This window comes from Anthonomus grandis, chromosome 8, assembly GCF_022605725.1.
Source record: "Anthonomus grandis grandis chromosome 8, icAntGran1.3, whole genome shotgun sequence".
NCBI lineage: Eukaryota > Metazoa > Arthropoda > Insecta > Coleoptera > Curculionidae > Anthonomus > Anthonomus grandis.
The window spans coordinates 13,619,708-13,640,477 of record NC_065553.1 but is presented as its reverse complement, the minus strand read 5'-3'; the positions used below and the strand labels follow the sequence as shown (position 1 = coordinate 13,640,477).

At 30.1% G+C, this 20,770-nt stretch overlaps 1 protein-coding gene across 1 annotated transcript in view; it reads left to right on the top strand.

The window, feature by feature from the left end:
• The first annotated feature begins 2,012 nt into the window (after nucleotides 1-2,012).
• The window catches only part of LOC126739389 (uncharacterized), a 69,851-nt gene continuing 51,093 nt past the window's right edge, over nucleotides 2,013-20,770 (top strand). The window contains exon 1 of the mRNA XM_050445048.1: nucleotides 2,013-2,272. The gene's annotated coding sequence lies outside the window, so the exon portion shown is untranslated. The remainder of the gene's footprint in view (nucleotides 2,273-20,770) is intronic.

The window sequence follows — 20,770 nt, the reverse complement described above, 5'->3', positions numbered from 1 at the left end:
AGTTATGCTCCTTTGAGTAGATTGAAATTAAATTGAGTTCAGCATTTAAATTATATTCAACTAAATTATCGTTGGGATCGAAGTAGTGGAGAACCTGCGTATCGTCGGCATACTGGTGAATTTCTGATAAATTTAAAACCTTTGGTAGGTCTGACGTGTAAATAAAAAATAATGATACTCTTGATCATTCTATTTTGCTTGCCAAATTAAAATATTTTGCCCTACACGACTCAGCTTTGTATCTATTTTGTGATTATTTGGCTAATAGAGTGCAAAGAGTACGTCTCGGCTCAGTATTTTCGCAATATGTAGTTATCGGTTAGAAAGTTCCGCAGGGTAGTATTCTGGGACCACTTTTGTTTTCAGTTTACACGTCTGATTTTCTTGAGTCTCTTAAAACATGCAAGTCGCATCAATATGCGGATGATGTTCAACTTTATCACTCATTTTCAATTAATCAAGTTAATACCGCCATAGGGAATATAACTTCTGATCTTGATGCTATTGTGCAGGTGTCTAGTTTCCATAAGCTGACTTTTAATGCTGCTAAGTTAAAACTATTGGTTTTTGGGATTCCTCTATGGAATGATTTGGGCGTGAATGTCTCCATCCAGGGAGTTAATCTGCAGCCGACTAGCTGCGAAAAAACTTATATATTTATCGATAATAACTTAATTTTGAATATCATGTTTCAAATATTTTACAAAAACCTTACTATAAACTAAAAGTCTTAGTGTACATGTATAATGATATTTTATCAACTAACATTAAGTTAAAGTTAACTCAATCATTAGTCCTCTCAGTGATCAGTTATCGAAGCGTTTTATTCTGGCCAGCCCTTGCTCAAAGAGATAAATATAGCTTGCAAAAATTACAAAATGCTTGCCTAAAATTTAGTTATTTAAGCAAAAATATGACCATGTAACACCATTATTTATCGAATCTTAATGGCTAAGGCTAAAAGAACGATTCAAAGTTTATATGGCTAGTCTCATTTATAAAACTGTCCACAGTAGAGTCCCCAGGTACTTGTATGAGAAGCTGATAAGCTGCAGTAGCATTCATGGTCGTGATATGTGTCATTCTAAAAATTTTTGTGTCCCAAAGCATAGAACTACCAAATTTCAAGCCTCATTTAGCTATACCGGTGTTAAAATCTATAATGCGTTGCCTCATGACCAGAAGTGTTAACACTCACTCGCATCTTTCAAAGAATCTGCCAAACTCCATTTTAGTTTATAGTTTAGTATTTTACGAAAATCATGTTTTTTCTTTTTTTTCTTTTTTTCCACTTTTTAGTTAACAGTATTATATGATTAAATGTAGGATATGATTATGTCTGTGTAAGATCGTTTTGTTTTATAAGCTTAATTATAGTTACTAATTTATAGTTTGAATTTACATATATATTATTTTGAAGTACTATTTTTAAGTGTGTGGTTAGATAGAGTAGCCATAGGCTAGATCTCGCCGCATTTGTGTTCTAGTTCGCGTAATTGTTATTGTAATTTTTTTATTTCCGTAATATACTTATATTTATATATTTATATACGTAACATATTTATTTATTATTATTATCTGTGTTCTCAAGACAATTAAAGATCATGAAGTTCCTTTTCTTGTTTTCTCTATCATTGCATTCACGAAATAGTTCAATAATGCTGGTTAAGTTTTCACTAGAGGGAGACGAGCTAGAGTGTGCAGAAGACGCACAGGACAATCTTTTAATAAATCGAGTTTTATTTTAATAATAAGAGTATACTGAGTTTATTTCACGTAAAATCAAGCATTCAAGTTAAGGTTTTTTTACATTTTTTAATCATGACCTCTTCTATTAGGTCCTCCATCAGCTTGGACCATGACCTATGAGACACCCAGAATACCATTCTTTTATGCACAACCAAAATAAAACGATTTAATTAGACGACCTCCCCCACCTTCTGCGAATCAGCACGCACCTTGGCGCGAGCGGACGCCGTGACGTCACCGGCCGATATCAGCGGTAGGCGTCGCGAAAACGACGCTCACCGGCGACAACGCTCGTTTCGCGCTTGCCTGCTGAAAATTCAGCGGCCGCAGTCGGGAATTGGGGACTGGGAACTGGATAACTGAAAACTGCTGGATTCTGTGACGGTATAGAGACGGGGGTAACTAACAACCACTTTTTACCCCTATCGGGTTAGAACTGTATAACAAGGGTGACACATTTTTTTGTGACAAATTCCTGGTGTTATGGCATGTATTGTTATGTGTTTGTTATAAGTATATAAAGGTAAGTTTCATTTGTGATTGTGTGGTGGTGATTTTAGTTTTTACTGCGCTTAATTCTTAAGTATGTTAAGGTCAATATGTGGGAAGTTGAGGGAGGGTTGGACTATAATACGAGTTGGAAACAATAGAAAAACACGTAAGAACAAGTTTCCTGTTATTATTTTACAGCAGATTTGTATTAAAATTTCTAAAATTATTTTACAAGGTTTTTGAGAAAAGTGTACCGGATATTTCGGGGCGGATAGGTAAACTTGAGGGCGAAGCTTTAAATATAGTATAATTTTTTTAATTAAGTCTTCAAATTGAAACATTTTAATATATCTTAGATACAGCAAGATGTGTACAAATAAGGCTAAAAAGAATAATTCAATAATCAGAAAATTGCCGCATAAGTTTAATTTATAAAATGTCTAGTAAGAATGTTTTCACTTTCCTATTAATATTTTCATATTTTTTAAGAACTTTTTTCCAGAAAATTATTCTAACTATTTATCTTATAGTAGATATTATAATTTTCTAGTGTGAGTCTGCACCTTGGAACAATGTCAGTAGTTCATATACTTTTTTTTCTCAAAAAAAATCCTCGGACCTGTCGATTAGTATTTGTACGCTCTTTTATGTTAAAAACGAAAGTGTACAGTGTGTTCCAAAAATAAGATATGACAATTTTTTTTCAAATTTTTTTCCTTTTATAGGTGTTCAAAATGTAGCCGATTTACTATTTGGCAATGCCCTAAACGTAATTGACATTCGTTTTAAACGTTTCTTATAACTTCTAGAGAAATTATTCTACACTTATGCATTATTCTGGTTTTCAACGTCTTCAATATTTGCGGACTTGGACACATCACAAAACTTTCAATTTTAGAAAGAGAAAAAATCTAAAGTTAAATCTGGAGTTAGATCGGGAGATCATGAGGGCCATTCAAAAGGTCCTCTTCTACCAATCCATCTGCCTGAGAACGTGCAAAATGGGGAGGCACATCATCTTATTGAAACCAGATGTTCCTATTTGGCATATGCTTCTATTAGATCAGAAAACAGAGCAGCTAGATTTGGAATTAGTTCTTCTTGTAAAAACTGTAAATATCTTGCTGCATTAAGATTGCTTCAAAGAAAATTGGGTCCATAACTTGCTGGACTACAATTCCTGCCCAAACATTTACTTTCCCTGGGCGTTGAGTGTGGCCTTGCTATATCCAATATGTCCACACCCTCCTTTTGGGCTCTTGTTTTATACCCCTATCCAATCTTGTGCTTTTCAGTTATATGTATAAGGCACTGCGTTTAAATTTAAAAAATTGAAATCTGATTATTTGAGTTATAATGATTAGTTAAAAAATAAAAGACTTTACACTTAAGACAAGTCTTTTAGCAAAGTTCAAATTTTTTACTTTTACTGTGTCACTGCATTCCATATTCATTAATCCGAATTTTTTTCAAATTTGATCAAGAAAAAAAATTAAAAGCTTTACTCTTAAAATTATGTTGTTCTAAAATCTATAATACTCATTTCATAATAATTCTTCGCTTATTGATAAACTGCGTCCGTGATATAGGTCTTAGGAGAGCCGAAATCTCGACTTTGTCGGATATATCATTTTCTCACTTCGGTATCATTCTAAAATTGTGTTATTCTACTGTGGTTTATCCAATCAAGTACGGAGATACTCATTTTATAATAATTTTTTCCTTATTGTTTAATTGCATGTTTAACATGATATAGGTCTTAGGAGAACCTAATGTACAATTTTACAGTAATATTTAGTAAAACCAAAAACTTCAAATAAAAGGGTGTTACAAAAATACATATTCTTAACAGATCATCGTGTATTTAAAGATGTTTTTAAATTTAACGTAAAATTGCAAATATCTTTATAATGTCAAAATTTAGAGTTTTAATTTTGGTTCTATACGCTTTTTATTAGATATTACAGGTAACGAAAAAAATGTTACGGAAAAATAAAAATTTATCATATTTCTAAAACAGCAGCCTCACATTGTGGCCCACAGGGATCAGTGTTCGGTCCCATTTTGTTTTTGATATATATAAATGATATGGCAAACCTTGATATACAAGGTATATTTATTTAATTTGCAGATGATGCAACGGTACTTTGGCATGATGTTAGTGTTGAAAACCTAAATAATACAGTTAATAGAGATTTAGCCAAAATTAAAAAATGGTGTGACTGCAACAAGCTAACTTTAAATGTTCTTAAAACAAATGTAATGGACTTTAAATGCAGTTTGAGCAGAGTTTGCCTTGGAAACATTGATTTAAATAATTTAAATGAGAATAAGTTCTTGGGAATAAGTCTTGACAACAAATTGAAGTTTGAAAGTCATATCAGATTATTGTGCAACAAGTTGGCGTCTAATTGTTATGCCCTTAAAATCATAACAAGAGAAGTAGAGGTATAGCCAGGAATGCCTATTTTGCACTGATTGAGTCACATCTGAGTATCTGAGGTATGGTTTGTGTTTTTGGGGTGCGTGTACCAATCAATTATTTATGAGTGTTTTTTTCTTGCAAAAGAGGACTATCAGATATATTTGCAAAGTAGGTCTAAAAGATTCATGTAGCGAACTTTTTATTACTCACAAAATCCTTACGTTGCCTTCTTTATTTATACTGGAAACAGTGTGCTTAATTCTCAAAAAGTACAGATATCTCAATGTTGGAGATAGGCACCTTTATAGCAGCAGAACGGCTAATGGTGTGGTTTTGCCTATACCCTCAAACTTATTAATAAAAAGGTCATTTATATTTGATGGTAAAAAAATGTTTAACCATCTTCCAGCGGATATTAAGGAAGTGCAAAGTAATAGAGTTTTTAGGAAAAGGGTTAAAAAATTGTCGGTTGCAAGAGGCTACTATGAAGTAAATGACTTCTTTTTAGATAGATTTTAATATATAATATTATATATTTTATATTTTCTGACGAATATTTGTCTGTGCCCTGTCAGAAATGTGTATGTAGTACTTAAGTTTTGCTGTAAGAGGTTTTCTTTTTTGAGCATTATTTTAGTCGCTATTTTATACTTATGTATGTATGATTTGTGTATTGTATATGTGTTTTTTTTTGTTTGTACCTATGTATGGTAATGCCATTCTTCTCATACAGCTTTGTCAACAAGATTATCTCTTATGGCAATAAAGCATATTTTGATTTGATTTTGATCTGGTTTTGCGACAAAAATCATCGTACAAAATATCTTTAAATCATGGAGAATATTTAAACATATAATAGTCCAGGAGCGCGTTATCTTCAACGTAATAAGCTACCCCGCATATTCCTTGACTCACAAGGTAGATAATCTACGCTCCAAAATGAAATAACCTTTAAAATAATAAAAAGATCACAATGGACGTAAAGTTTTAAAAATACGAAGTAATGTTTTAAAGTTTTTGTCACCATTTTGGCACAACCGTAGAAACGAAAAGATGAAAATGATTGTGACTTTTTCCACGCATGTTGGGCGCCAAAAATATTACCATTTTGAATATTCCAACCCAACGTTCTTCTTTTAAAATTAACAATTTTAAATAAAAATCGGGTAGAAGCATTTTATAAACATCATTTCGTTAACATTCTTGATTCCTAACAAATAGCACAGTTACATGGACAATTGACGTAAAGCTTTATAAGCCCGACCCAAAACTATGCATATTAACAAATTTTATTCCAATTAAGGTTCAGGGAAAAATATAAGAAAAGTGTCTAACATGTAGAATAAAATCATATTTTGGTGTGTTTTTACATTTTTGTAACGATTTTGGCAAAAGCATAGAAAGGAAAATATGAAAATGATATGACCTTTACTAAAATTAATAATTTTTATTATTTTACCTCTCTATTCTTATATAATCTAAAAATTATTATTTCTTGAAAAAAAAATTTTTTCCTCATATTGGTCGCCAAAAAATATTAACATTTTAGTCTTCCAACCCTAACTTTAAATCCTTTAAATTTAACAATTTTGAATAAAAACAAAGAAAGTAGAAGCCCTCTATCAATGCCTTTACTACTTCTGTGTGCAAGTGTAGTGACACTTGAAAACTAATAATAACTGCGCATAAGCAATAATAAAATGGTAAAATGCATTTAGTTCGGAGGGCAATATAGTGACTTTAACTTTAGTTAGTATCAAAGAGTAAGCAAAATGTCTGTATTTACTTCTTGGCAACATGGAATATAGCTCATTTTAAAATTTCTATATTTAATTTTGTATTCGGTTAATATAAGTATGTTAGTTAATAATAATATGTTAAATAATACTGGAATATTAAATTATTGAATTATATTATTTAAAAACCAAGTATTTTTATTTAATACTCTAAATGCCACGCATATAGATATTAGGAAAAAAAAAATTATCCTTTGCTATTGAACTATGAAAAAAAACTGAAACTCAAATTTATTATTTATGTCAAACTGACAATGTCGGTACAATGAGATTGTCAAGGTTTGACAAAATTTTTATTCATAAAAATTAGACGCGAGCAGAACTCAGAGGGTAACAATTACGTAAAAAAGTCATGCGATATTGCCAAAGTACCTAGAATTCCTGCTAAATTTTATGGCATTAATATACAGTGTGTCTCTAAAATATCTGTACAAAATGTTTGTCATATATATTTCAGGTGAAACTGAATCTATCTAAAGCAAACTACCCTAATTTGAAATTGTTTTATTTTCACTATCAAATAAAAATCGAGTTTTATTTATAAACGCTTTTAAAAGTATTACTTTACATCATTAATATGTTTACTAAATGGAATACAGATCGAGGTAGACAAAGTTCCACAGAATTTTCATATTCTCTTGATTCATTAACATTAATTAAAGTTGTCTACATGCAATATAAATTAAATTCCGCTCCCTCTAGGGCTTGGTTAACTGCCCCTATGATTAAACTCCTTATTTAAATTGAAATAATTGCACTTTCGCAAAAAGAAAAAATAATTTTGCAAGCCACTTCCCAGTTCAATACACTTAGATGTAAAAAAAATCTTAAGCTTTTATTTCGTATGCAAAGCACGTGTAGGGCAAAAACCTTGCATTCATAAGGGTTCATGCCCCAGTCTTGAAATTTATTCTTGTATACAAAGCAAGTACATTCTCTTTGTTCCTGATTAAATCGGCCCTATTGGGCACGATATTGATTTATCTCGACCTACATTTCCTTTTAAACTGAACTCAGGTTGCTCGGATACATATATTTTATGCATCTAACTTATAGGAATAAAAAAATTCTGAAGTTCCGTATATAAAATAAAATATTATATTTTTTTACAAAACAAAAAACAGAAGCAGTCAAGAGCTTACACGAGATTATTTACTTATCGTCAATTACCCGAAGATGCGCAACAATTTTCGTAAGTTCTCCTTGGCGTTGCGTAGCAAACGTGCGTAGGGCTGGCCCTACAAAAGTGGGTCAAGTTTTAGGGCTAAGCTTCTAGTTCTCCCTCGGTCTTTAATTTCAGTTCTTGTTGAGGTAGAATATTGATGGCTTGAGGTCGCCCTAATTCTTTTGTTAGGAGGCTCATTATATACTAGAGTAGTATGAAAAGTTTAGGACCTAATAAACGTACAAGACATTTTTTCTTTAAAATAACTTTAATTTTTTACATACTTTCTTCCAATAATACTTCCATCTCGTATTACCGCCATAGTGCTCGGCATTTTTTTTTGTAAATTGTTTTCAAATAATTAGGTCCCTTAGGACCTAGATCTAGCAAGAAACAACAAGCAGTTAAAACGGATGATTTTTTTTCTGCAAATGTTGCATTTCTTCTGCAATTTTTGCCTTGCGCGTACCTAGTGCGTATTAAGCAAACAAAATTCGTTTTAAGACGGCCAGAATTCTTAAAAAAGTCAAAGAATTAGACCTAAATTGCTCAAAACTCGTAAGGTCTTTTAAATCCAATAAAAATTTGCTGTATTAAAAATTGGTACTATGGTTGTGTTGACGCGGGCAACACAATCATGGTAAAGGATACGATACACTGAAAAAAATGTGTAAGAACAAATGCTATAATTAGAGGATTTTTTCCTTAAAAAGTACAACTAGAGACGGTAATAAATTATTAAAGCAATTTCTATAAAATTATAATTGAATTGTCCTTAAAATTTAAAGCGTTGCAATTTGGTAACAAATTTTATACAATGTATCCAGAAATCTGATATATTTAAAGAAGGAGATACTGTTGACAAAATTGAATAATTATAGATGACACGAAAAACAGAAAAATTTCAAATAATATTGAAAAGTTTGATGCCACATCTTATGAGAAGAAAGTTTACTATTTCTAAGATATTATCTTTCTCATTTGAGAGCCACAAGACAAATTCACTCTCATCATAGTCATTACTGTCTAGAAAAAATATTTTAATTCATATGAAACTTACAAATTGCTTGAAATTTAACTAATTATTTATAAACTGGCAAAAAAATCAAACTTATAATAGAGATCTGCTATAAAACTTCCTAGATTCATTAACAGAATCACAATTCGAGGATTGTCTGTTTGCTATAAAAAAATCTCCGGATTGTCATGTTAAAAAATATCATGAATTTTTGAAAGCTAATTGCACAAACCTACAGCTTGAGTTAATGAAACACAAACATTTCATTGAAATAACATGTACTAATATATACTACATATGTTAAACAAAAGCATCTTTAATTATCATTATTATTAGTTCATTTTTTATTAAAAGAGCCACTAATTTCTTTCGAAGGAACTTCTTTTCCTTGCCAGATCATTTTCCAGATTTCGTGTCATTGATCAATTTCTCTTCAGTTAAATTAATCAAGGAATATATGGTCTTGATAAAAATATTATAATTCTTATTTACTTTCTTCGTGTTTTTGAATTAGAACTTTGAATAATACTTTTAGTCTCAAAGTTAAACAATGTTGTCTATTTATGTACTGTGAAGTGTGTGTGGATGGCTTCTAAAGGCCTGATGATGCTCTAACTAGAGCGAAACACGTGTAGCCCGTTTAATTACATGTTGTGAGACCGTGACTTTGTGTTTTTCTTTGTTTTTCGTCAGATAAATATCTAGTTTTTTCCGCTTGTTTGCTATAGTAAAAAATTTATTTTAAATGTAACACATTGATTATTATAAGATTTTAAATTGTTCAAAATTCTTTTAAGAAATGCTTTCCTCCTGTCAAATAAAGCAAATAGTAAATAGTGCATGGATGGCATTGTTTTTCAAGTGGAAGGTTGATTTTAAGATAGGTGACCAATTTAAATTATGTGTTTTTAATACACTTTAAAATTAAATCCGCAGTCTGTTTCGTAAAAATTGTAGGATTGATAGAATTGAAACATATATTTTGTTAAGAATTCTGCCACAAGGTCAGACATAAAATATTACTATTTTTGAAGGGTTTTCTATAAATAATTAATTTACTCTTAACAAGGACTAAGAGTAGACTTAAGATACATATTAAAAGCAATCGCTCTCTCAATCATTTTGACACATTTTCTGATTTCATTGTAGCAAAATATGCGACTCAGTATTGGACTAATCACCACTTGACGAGTTTATAATACTGTCATATTTGCTTTTATATGCTCATAGGACTTCTTGCTACAAATAAGATAAAATTTACTATAATTTGTAAAAAAAAGGGCGTCGCAACATTGTAGTAAAAATTAAAAAGCCATTTTTTACAGTGCAGAAATATGTGCACAGAGTTACTCCATACAGAATACCCCATAAAAAGAAAGCAATAGACCAAATACCAAAATCCCAAGCATTTGTGGTCTTCTAAAGATCCACAAGCCTGTTAATCGTGAGGATACTTCAGATATTCTTTCAGAGTAACGATTTGTCTTCAGGGCTATTATGTCCAATGGAGAATGCCTAGCAAAATGACATCTTAAAGACCTTACCGATAATGCTCTTTAATAAAAAAATAATTATCAGCTCCACTCGCTGATAGTTACAGTGTTATAGTTCTTCTCAATGTGATTACTATATTATAGTTCTTAATAAGTATACTATTTTTTCTACACGCTCCAAAACCAACGAATCGACTATACGCGATTAAAAGCAGAATTTATTGCTTAATATAAAAACAGGATTACCAAAGTGCTCAATATCGACCTATTTGCCAAAAATCAGATCGACGCATTAAACACCTGTGCTACACCAGTATTGACCTACACTTTTGGAATCTTGAAGTGGTCAGATGTCCATTTGGTCTTCGCCACAAAGCATTACTAAAAAGGCAATATGTCCCTAGATGAGAAAGCGGAAGAGGATGCTATATAGCATACATAAACTATGCAGAAGTCAAGAGAAAAAACTAAGACTAATTGCTTGAATTCCAACACAGTCTAATGAAGTTGGCTGCATATGAATATACAACGAATTGGTGCAGATCAATTATAATATCCAGAAGGTTTTCTGACAGCTATTCAAGATCGAGTTGTAAGAACACGCAACTATGAGAAGCATTATTTGAAACTAGAGAAGACAAATGTAGAAAAGGCGGTGCAGTTGGCGAATCTAGTGTATCATTGCAGGGTATCGAAGCCATGCTCAGAACACTTATTTAGGCCGGTGCAACCAAGTAGCAAAGATCATTCTACAACACAAGCATGGATCATTAAATGATTGTTTCTCATACCACAAATATCAATCGGTACATTTTACTTAATGTTTTCGTTCATTGGGATGAGTAAATTTGGTATAGCAATGCATCAAAAATGCGAACTTATGGTACACCGGAGATAATGTTAAGGTTATTAGATGTTTTGCCATTTAATAAAACTGACTGCAGTTTGATAGAAAAGATGAAATAAGTATTAAAACCAACTCATAAAATCCTATATAATGTAACAACGATAGGAGTCATGATTACAATCTCATGATTTGCTATATTAAATGCTTTGATAAAGTCTAGGATAATTAAAAAAATTGCCTGATCTTTATCCGAAGACCAAATATGTAGTTCGTAACTTGAGGTAATCCGGTAACAAAGCTATAGTCCCTTTTGATTCATAATTTTGGAAAGAATAGGAAGAATAGATAGATATAAGAGGAAAATGGTTAAATTCTGTGCGATTTTTAATTTTGGGTAAAGGAAGAACGTTGGCCTTTTTCTACTTTTCTAGAAATTTGTTTTCCTCCAGGAAGCAATTTATATTATGGATAGGAAAGTTAATAACCACATGACATGAATGCATAATGATAGTAAATATTAAATAGGGAGCTCTAAAGGCTTTGATTTTATGCAATTCATTCAAAAATTCAAAAATGTCTACTACTAAATCCTAGTTTACTAAATTAACCTTTAAATCATGTCAATAAAAACTCTATGTTTCCTAAAACAATCTTATGAACCTATTTAAAATTGCTTTGCTACTATAAATGCCAAGTTTGTAGGTTATCCACGGGCTGTATGGTTTTCTTTTATTATCAACCTTATAATATAGATATTAAACAACTGGCAGTTTGAAAAGTCTAAATATAATCAGGCTAAATATAATTGTTATTAAATATCAAATAACCTTAAGTTCAATAAATTTTATGCTTAACACACTTTATTAGCGCAACAAGATACAGCAACTTTTATTAAATCAAAATCTTATTCTATTTAACAACAAAAAACACAATATAGATAATTCTAAGCTATGGGTTAATGGGATATTTATTATAAGCTATAACTTTTTGACAACGACATGACATCGATGAAATTTTGAACATATTGGCCCAAACCTTGTTGATTTCAATTAAAGTACGTTTGTTTGAAAATGTCGTGGTACGGATTTGACGATCAACCTCGCCCCACAGCTTCTCAATAGGGTTTAAATCCGGTGATTGTGCCGGCCATTAGAGGACTTGGATATTATTCCTATTTAATAAATATACCTGGACTGCCAATTCAATGAAAAGAAAATGACCACTACTAGGGGGCCGCCATTTTGCGTGATTGTGTTCTTTCGATGTTGGTCACTCTGACAAATTTCAGGTGTACCAATCGTAGGGAAATAAAACAATAATTAAAGTTTTTGAGAGGTTATGTTTACAAATACAATATAGAAAGTTGCATTTAGTTAAGATATTTAAGATAATTGCGTTAGATCTGTGATTTTTCTTGGACTTTCTTAAGAATTTAAAATTTATAAAAGAAAGTAATCCTCACCTAAAATGAGAAAAAGTTCCAATTAACTTGGAATAGATGCATGCACTTTAAAATATCTGTTTTATTATTCTAATAATCTTGAATCTTATAAATCTAGACTTAAACCTTATAAATCCTAATACCATGAAAATGATTATGTTCATTTAAATTTCGGTTAAACACTTATTTTATTTCTATTTTTAATATTTTTTTTACTTTCCTTCCATGCACAGTGTTTCCACATTAATAGGTAAAACCACATAACACAAATATATAGTAAAACCATCTATAAAAATCAAAATATATATGACTTTATGAGGGTTTGTAATTAGCAAGGGTTTATATAGTAAAAATAAACAACTTTATATATTATTCTATCATAAACACAGATAATTCACAATAATTCGGCTTTGAGTGTGAGTGAACCAAATACGTTCAAATAAGGCTGGTGATACATTATCCACGTATTAAATAAGGACGAAACTATATCGCCTGTTGCAGAGGATATAAGCAATCACCAAAAACTAGGCAATTTATATTCGTACTATATTCTTACGTATACGTATATTACGTATTTATATTCTTACGTATATTCGCCACATATTTTTTGTTGGCAACATTGTAAAAGTTCAGTCCAACATCAAAAGGACACAACCACTAAAATGGCGACCACCAGGCAGTGGTCATTTTTGGATATCGTGGCCATATGCATTAGCAGTCCAGGTGTATTTATTAAGTTCGTGGCTTCAGGTCATTGTCTTACTGAAAGACGAATCGCAAAGGAATCCCCCACTCAGCATAGGGAAACATAACATTCTAGAGTATGTCCAATAAAATGAACCTTCTCCACTCCAGAAAAAGCAACCCAATAAAAAGACAGTAAAGTTCCTAAAAAGTATTATATACTTATAATCAGCATAAAAAACGATCAGAATATTATTAACATGTATATTATCAAGGGCGAAATAAAAAGGAATTAGCGTTTATTTACATAATCATGAATTTGAACAACCTCATCAGAGATATGGTTTGACCTAGAGATTTTTGAGACATAGTTATGTATTCGTCATTTGAAGTCTGGAAACCACCATGTATTTGTCATTTGATGTTCTGAAAACTGTAAAAGGTAAAATTGTCACACCTGTAACAAGGTCTTTAGAAGATTTTAAATTATATAATTATGATTATTTCATCAGAAGAACGTCATAAAGATCATCCTTTGTATACACGTATAAACTGATATTTATTATTTAAGTACGTATTCGTAATTTCTATAGTACTGGTTCGCTAGAAAAAAACTATAAAAAATATTAAAATTACCTCAAATGCGTAACAGACATACAAAGTTATTACTCCTAAATAAAATAGAAAAAATGCGCCGAAAATATAAAATAAGAAGATAAATAAATAAGTTTTTCATTCCATTTATACTTCATAATATGGTCTTATAAAAATAGACATGCTCATCATCAAGGGTTCAAGTTTATAAATATACAGGTAGTTCAACAGGGAGCTGAAATTATTGAACCATGTGGGTTTCAATAGCAATGTTAATTTAAGTTTAGCAATCAGATTTATAAATATTATGTAGAAGAGGTTGATGTTAAGTTAAAATAACTTTTAGGTAAAAGTTTATATAAAGGTTTTGAAATAACTTCAAGTAGCTTACTTTCATACTTTTTGCTCTAAAAACCCAACTAAAAATTGAAAAAAAAGTAAGTTTACCAAGACAATAAATTATTAGGACAATAGTATGGTTTAACAAAGTTTATTATTATTCTCTTGGAAATGGGGGTACTAAATATTTTTTAGTTTGCTCATCTCACCACTTTACTGCAACAATGGTCTAACTTATAAAATATATTTTGAACGCCTCCCTTAAAGAAATAAACCATAATTATAAATTCCTTGAAAGAGCAATCCAACTCCAAACGACAGGAAGAAATTTGAAATGCTTCAATTAAATTTTATTGAAGGTCCAGTGAAAATATTGAAATTTTTCTTTCTGAAAATCCTTATATTTTCATATTACGAAACATTTAAATAATTAGCAAAAAATTGGTAATTATTATCATTCTTTTCAGAATACGAAAACTTAAACATTTACACTAAATATTTTGACATGAAAATTGATAAATTCATTTCAAAATCACAAATTACACTTAACAACAATATTTATTGTAGACAAAACATTTTTTTTGTTGGTCAAAATGCCTAATTATTAATGATACAAAACAATATTCATTCAATGTTCTATTTTAAATGTCATTTCAAAAATTCAAAGTCTAAAAGAAACTACATAAAATTCCTGGAATACATACTGAAAATATAAAAATAATAAATAAACCAAAAACGTTTAATACTTATACCAGTAATTTACTAACCTTTCTTAAAAATAATTGGAAAATATTAACTGACAGTGGTAATTTTGTAAAATCAAGAATATGGAAAATTAAGGCGTGATCCAAAATAATTCATCAGCTGCCCTTTGCTAAATATTAAAGCAAATAGCAAGATAATATATACCAATCTATAAAAAGTTGAATCTTACAGGTTCACCTTGTTTTCCTCACCTTAAGTTTTAATTATAAAGGGTTGACCGTAGTATATGGTATAATATTATAAAACCTATTAATTTTTTGTTCAATTCAATCTAAATAGCTTCTAAAGATATCTAGATAGCTTCTTTGTTTACTTGGGTATAAAGTAGGCCATCAGTCATGGTTTGTTGCCAGACCTGGGATGGGCACAACTCTTATTTAGGTCTTGTAAGTTTTAATCTAACGCGCATTTATTTAGGTTATATTTTGGTTTTATTGTTTTTTTTTTAATATGTACAACACGAGTTAGTTAGTCATCAACAGTAAAATTATTGTTTTACAAAAATAAATGGGCAATTTTACAGCTATTGCGAAACCTAAAAGACTTAATTGGCCAGTTTCAGTAAATAATAATTAAATCTTATATACACGTTTCCTTTCATATTATATTAAGGTTTGATCATAAAGGAATTAATATGAAAACAGGCAATAATGTGATAAAAATTTTGCCAGGATGTCGACCGACATTGCATTATATTATTATTTTTATTTTTTTAGTGCAATGCTCGAAATACGCGACCTTCACATAAAATAAAACATAAAAATTAATTAGTTTTATTTATGAAAATTTGGTATAATAAACTGTTTCGTGCTTAATCTAAGAGCGGGGAAACGTTATATTTTAAACGAGCGGAATAATGGAGGATCATTGCGCTAATTTTTAGTTTTAAAGATTTGGTAACAGGTCAAAAAGACCTTCGAAATAATTGGCAATATCGTATACGTACATACTTACATCATGCGATACCTATATTAGAGAAAAAATAGAAACCCATTAAAACTAGTTTACTATACTTTAGTAATGGGTCATATATTTGAGTCTGGATTAATATTATACAGGAGTGAGTGCAAAAGTAGGCAAAAAAAGATTGTTTTAATATCTGAACTATCCTGCAGAAGTATTAACATTTGACAAGCAGATTTTTTTCGACGCATATATATTTTAGGTGGCCAGAATTTGACATATTTTGGCAAAACTGACTTAAATAGAATAGAGCGTTTTTTCATTCAAACGCACAAGTATATTTATTAATTTTCTACGGATAAATCTAAGTGAAAAAGGATTTTAGGTAATAGCTATTACATTTATTTATATTATTAAATAATTTTTTTTATATTCATGAAGTAGTTAGGAACTACGTCAAATATTGACCTAAAAGATGTAAAAAAAAACGTGAAATGCTTCGAACTAAACAAAAATATATTTTAAATGACTAAAAGACATAAAAGTTGTTTTCAATGCGGAGAAGATATACAAGATTACTAAAAACGCCTTCGTTTATTAGGAATGTTTGAATGAATTTTCTTTTGTATATTTGTAATGTCTTGTATATTTTTGGAAATCCAAAACTCGAACATTTCTCAGAGGTGAGCAGAAATGAAACTTCAAAATGAAATTTTCCAAAAATGTAAACTTTGGATAATGAAATACTAAATATATATTCCCTTTTGCTATTACAACTAGATCTTCATTTTTCCATCGAAGTTTTTGAGATTATTACTATTTTTTTCTTCAAAAGCACTATGAGAATCCAAAAAAAAAATGATATACTGTGAATGAGCTTACCTATTAGAACCCAACTAATAAAGATATAAAACCAATTTTATGAAAGTGGATTCAATTTCTATCTTATTTGGCACTGGTATATATCTCAAAATTGTTAATAAATAGAATTTTTAAAGTATCTTCTTTAATACAAATCAGACAAAAAAAACATAATTATAGGCTAATAGCATTAACAAGCACAAATAATAAAATCCTAGAAATATGTATTAAATTGAGACTATGGTCATTATTGGCAAATAAACCGATCAACAAGACATATCCACACTGTGTTTTGCCTAAAATATTTACTTGAATCTAAAGGATGCATATATCTTCAAAAAACTAGATTGATTTATGGATAAAGGATAAAGCCACGATTTGTGTATTTTAAGAATTTAACTCCTTAGTGCCATTGTGATTTTTTCCTATATAATATATATTTTTCATTCTCAGTATCATTTATATAACGTTAACACACAGACTCTGTCTTTAGTGCTCCAGATTGTTGATGTTTCCACATTTTTGATGTTTCTCAAGGAGCTGTTTTCGGTCAACTACTACTTTTGCTATACAGATTGTGTTTTCGTTCGTTACTTATAGGAAACCGCATAGAGGCGAAATTTTGCAACGTCATATATAACGTAACAACATATAATTTTTTAAATAAAAGGCTCAAATAAACCGCCTTCTTTCGCTAAACAAAAACTTAACCTATCGTAAAAGCTATTTCGCACCTCCAAAAGAGTTTCAGGTAAAATGGAATTGGCACCTTCGACAATTTTATTTCGCAACTCCTCTAAATCTGTTGGCCTACTAAATTCATGCTTGTAAATGGTGTTCTTAAGGTAACCCCACAGATAAAAGTCATTTGGAGACAAATCTGGAGATCTAGGAGGCCATTTAATATCGCCAGTCCCACTAATAAGGCGGTTAGGAAAAGTATTTGCTAAAAATTCTTTTACCCTAGCCGCGTTATGAGCAGGACAGCCATCTTGCTGAAAATATCCCAGGTCTACATCAGGTAGGATTTGAATGGCAGGAAGAACTTGGTTTTGCAGCAACTCAAGGTACTTTTGGGCGTTTAAAGTGCCATCAATAAAAAATGGCCCAATAACATTGTCGCTCAAAATACCTTCCCAAACATTCAATTTCTGAGGATACTGGGTACGAAACTGAAAACTTCTGTGCTCGTTTTCCTGAGACCAATAACGAACAATGGAAGGATTGTGTTTGCCATGTAATGGAAAAGAAGTTTAAGCGGTTAATTAGACAACATCTTTTTAAGTATTATAGTCTCATGTTTTATTGTTTTTTATATTAGTATTTAGTATTAACGTTTTTAGTACATCTACGTTGTATTCATTATTTATTTAAATCCGCTATGACTTATAAGTAGCATATTTTGCTAAATAAAGATATATTAATATTATTATTATATTTTTATCTAAAATATGATTTGTCTGTATTCCTGTTTTGTTTATTAAAAAAAACAAACTTTTAATTATGAAATACAGCTTATGGTATATTTTAATTATGTTAATTTTATGTTTTTTTTTTAAATTTATTTTTATTTTTTTTTTCACAGTATTATTATTTTTAAAACTTGCCTTTTAGTCGTATAAACCTTTTAATTAACATAAAGAAATAAATAGTAATAAAATTATTTTTTATTCAAAAACACATTTTGTCACAATATTTCCTAATGTACTGTAAAATTCATTAATGTAATGATGTATTATTCTAGTAAAAAAAAATTGAAAATATAGATTTTTTTAATCCATAGCTTTCTATTACTTACAACTATTGCATTAATTTTACATTTTCTTATGCATCATATTTAAAATATTTTTAGGTAAGATATGGTAATAATAATAGAATAATTAAATAAAAACTTATATTTTATAATACAACAACTATAAAAAATTATTCTTTTCATACATTATCAATTTTTGAATGAATTTTAAAGTAATTTAAAAAAAATGAATTTTGTTACAGAATATCAATCTATTTTATATAATATTATTTTTTCAATTTAATTATTTTGTTTTTTTAGTTTCATTTGTAATTCCTTCTGGTTATTAAAAACAATAAAATTTTACAGATTAAACGCTTCTGACCTAATATATAGGTTTTTTTTTGCAATATTACCCATAGAATGACCCTTTTCATTATCGGAAGATTCTTAAGGACCACCCATCATCATACTTATACAGTACTAATATTAATAATTAAGTCAGTAATTTGCAAAATTTTAAAACTCGTATGACTTCTTTAAAATATTTGCCATATATAACGAAAATAATATAGTGGAAACACATATTATTTAAAGGATTAAGCAATATGTCGAAGGACCTTCACAATAATTGGTAATATTCAATACCTCATGCAATATATTAAAGAAAAAAATGGAATCTCATTAAAATTAGTTTACTCTTGGTAATGAAGTAGTACGCGGTCTATATATTATAATTCTATATTACATTTACATGGGTTAATATAGAAGTATTTTATTCTTATTTAGTAAGAAAAAAAAGGAGATGATAAACTATTCTTTTTTTTATATCAGGAATATTGTACGGGTAGCGAAAATCAACAAAAAAAGAAACAGAAAAATGTCCTCGCGTAATAAATACCTAAGCTAATTTTTAAATTTTTTAAAAATGTATGAAATGTAAAGAGTATCATGCAATGTGTATCATATGAAAAAAAAGTTATCCATTAACTTCTTAAAAAACTTTATTAATCTAAATTCCAAATTGCTTACTAACCCATTTTACCTTAAAATTAAATTTTTCTAACACAACTTGACAAAAAACATACAAATATCATAATTTTTTTGTAAATCATGACTTAAAATATATTTTTTAACTTTCTATATCTCTACTACATATAATTTTTATATTTCTGTGTAATAATATCTTAAAATGGTATTTTTTACGTAATTTGCGTAACTATTGCAATATTTGTCTAATTTGATTTTATAGATTCTTTGTTATTTTAGTCTAAGGTTATGCATAAAAAGGTCTTCTTAGTCTTTCTTGAATCTGCTACATTAGGTACATTTTTCCATTTCTGCCTAAATCCTATCCTTCTTTACGTAATTTGGATATTACATACAAGAAGCAGCATAATTTCATGAATATATTTCGTATTGTATCTAAGAGTTGCTTGAATATAGGAAAATATACAATTCTTATCAAATTATCGATGAGAGTTGATGCGATTAATGTCTTATGGGAGAGAAGCACATTTCCTTCTTGTTTAAAATCCTCAAAAGCGATTCCAACTCACAAGACCATTGAGGAGTTGGTAAAGAACCGTGTTATTTCTTTTTTAAAGGCTAACAGTATCCTGAGCGAGTCTGAATTTGGCTTCCATGGCTCTACATAGTTTTCTTCACAGAATTTATTCCTAGATAAATAGTAGTGGGTTTTTTTGTGCCCTATCGAAAGCCTACCTCTATGTATGTGGCCTGTTCCTGACTAACATCGCCAGCATTGGCTCTGAACATTCTGAATACCAGTCAGTCACTTGAGATATAGCACAGGGTTCTGTGCTTGGACCAGTGCTTTTTATGCTTTATATTCAGTGTAGATTTACTCTATTAGCAGACGATACCAATTCAATTACTACGAGCAATCATGACCCCACATCTGCAGCCTATAAGTCACTGGTTTGAATCAAACTTACTGTCACTAAGTCCCGAAAAGTATAAATTAATATCCTTTAAATGCTGGATTAATAGTGTCTCTGTTGCTGATTGCCCTGTGAAGCACACTCGCTTTTTGGGGCTGATCATCAACGGCAATTTTAAATTCTAGGAGCATATGGTCGGTTTTGGTGAAAAACTATCTTGGGGATATTTTACAGTAGGAATGGCTACCCAGGAGCTTGGCCAGAGAGTTAAGAGGTATTGGTTTCTGCTTTTTGTCCTCCAAAAGCGAATTTTGAGATGAGATATGTCTCCGGAGCTATACCAAGAGATTGCTGACACTCACTCTTTATTAGGGATGGCATGATGATAATCTTCTGCCTATATATATAGTTTAAACTTCACCCCTCTCAATCCGCGATATACTTACTACACCCCAACATGATAAGCTAAAGTTGCCAATCCAAATCCTTAACATGCAATTTGATCAAAAAGTCATTTTTCTATGAGTGTATAAAAATATTCAACTACCTACCCAGTAGCATC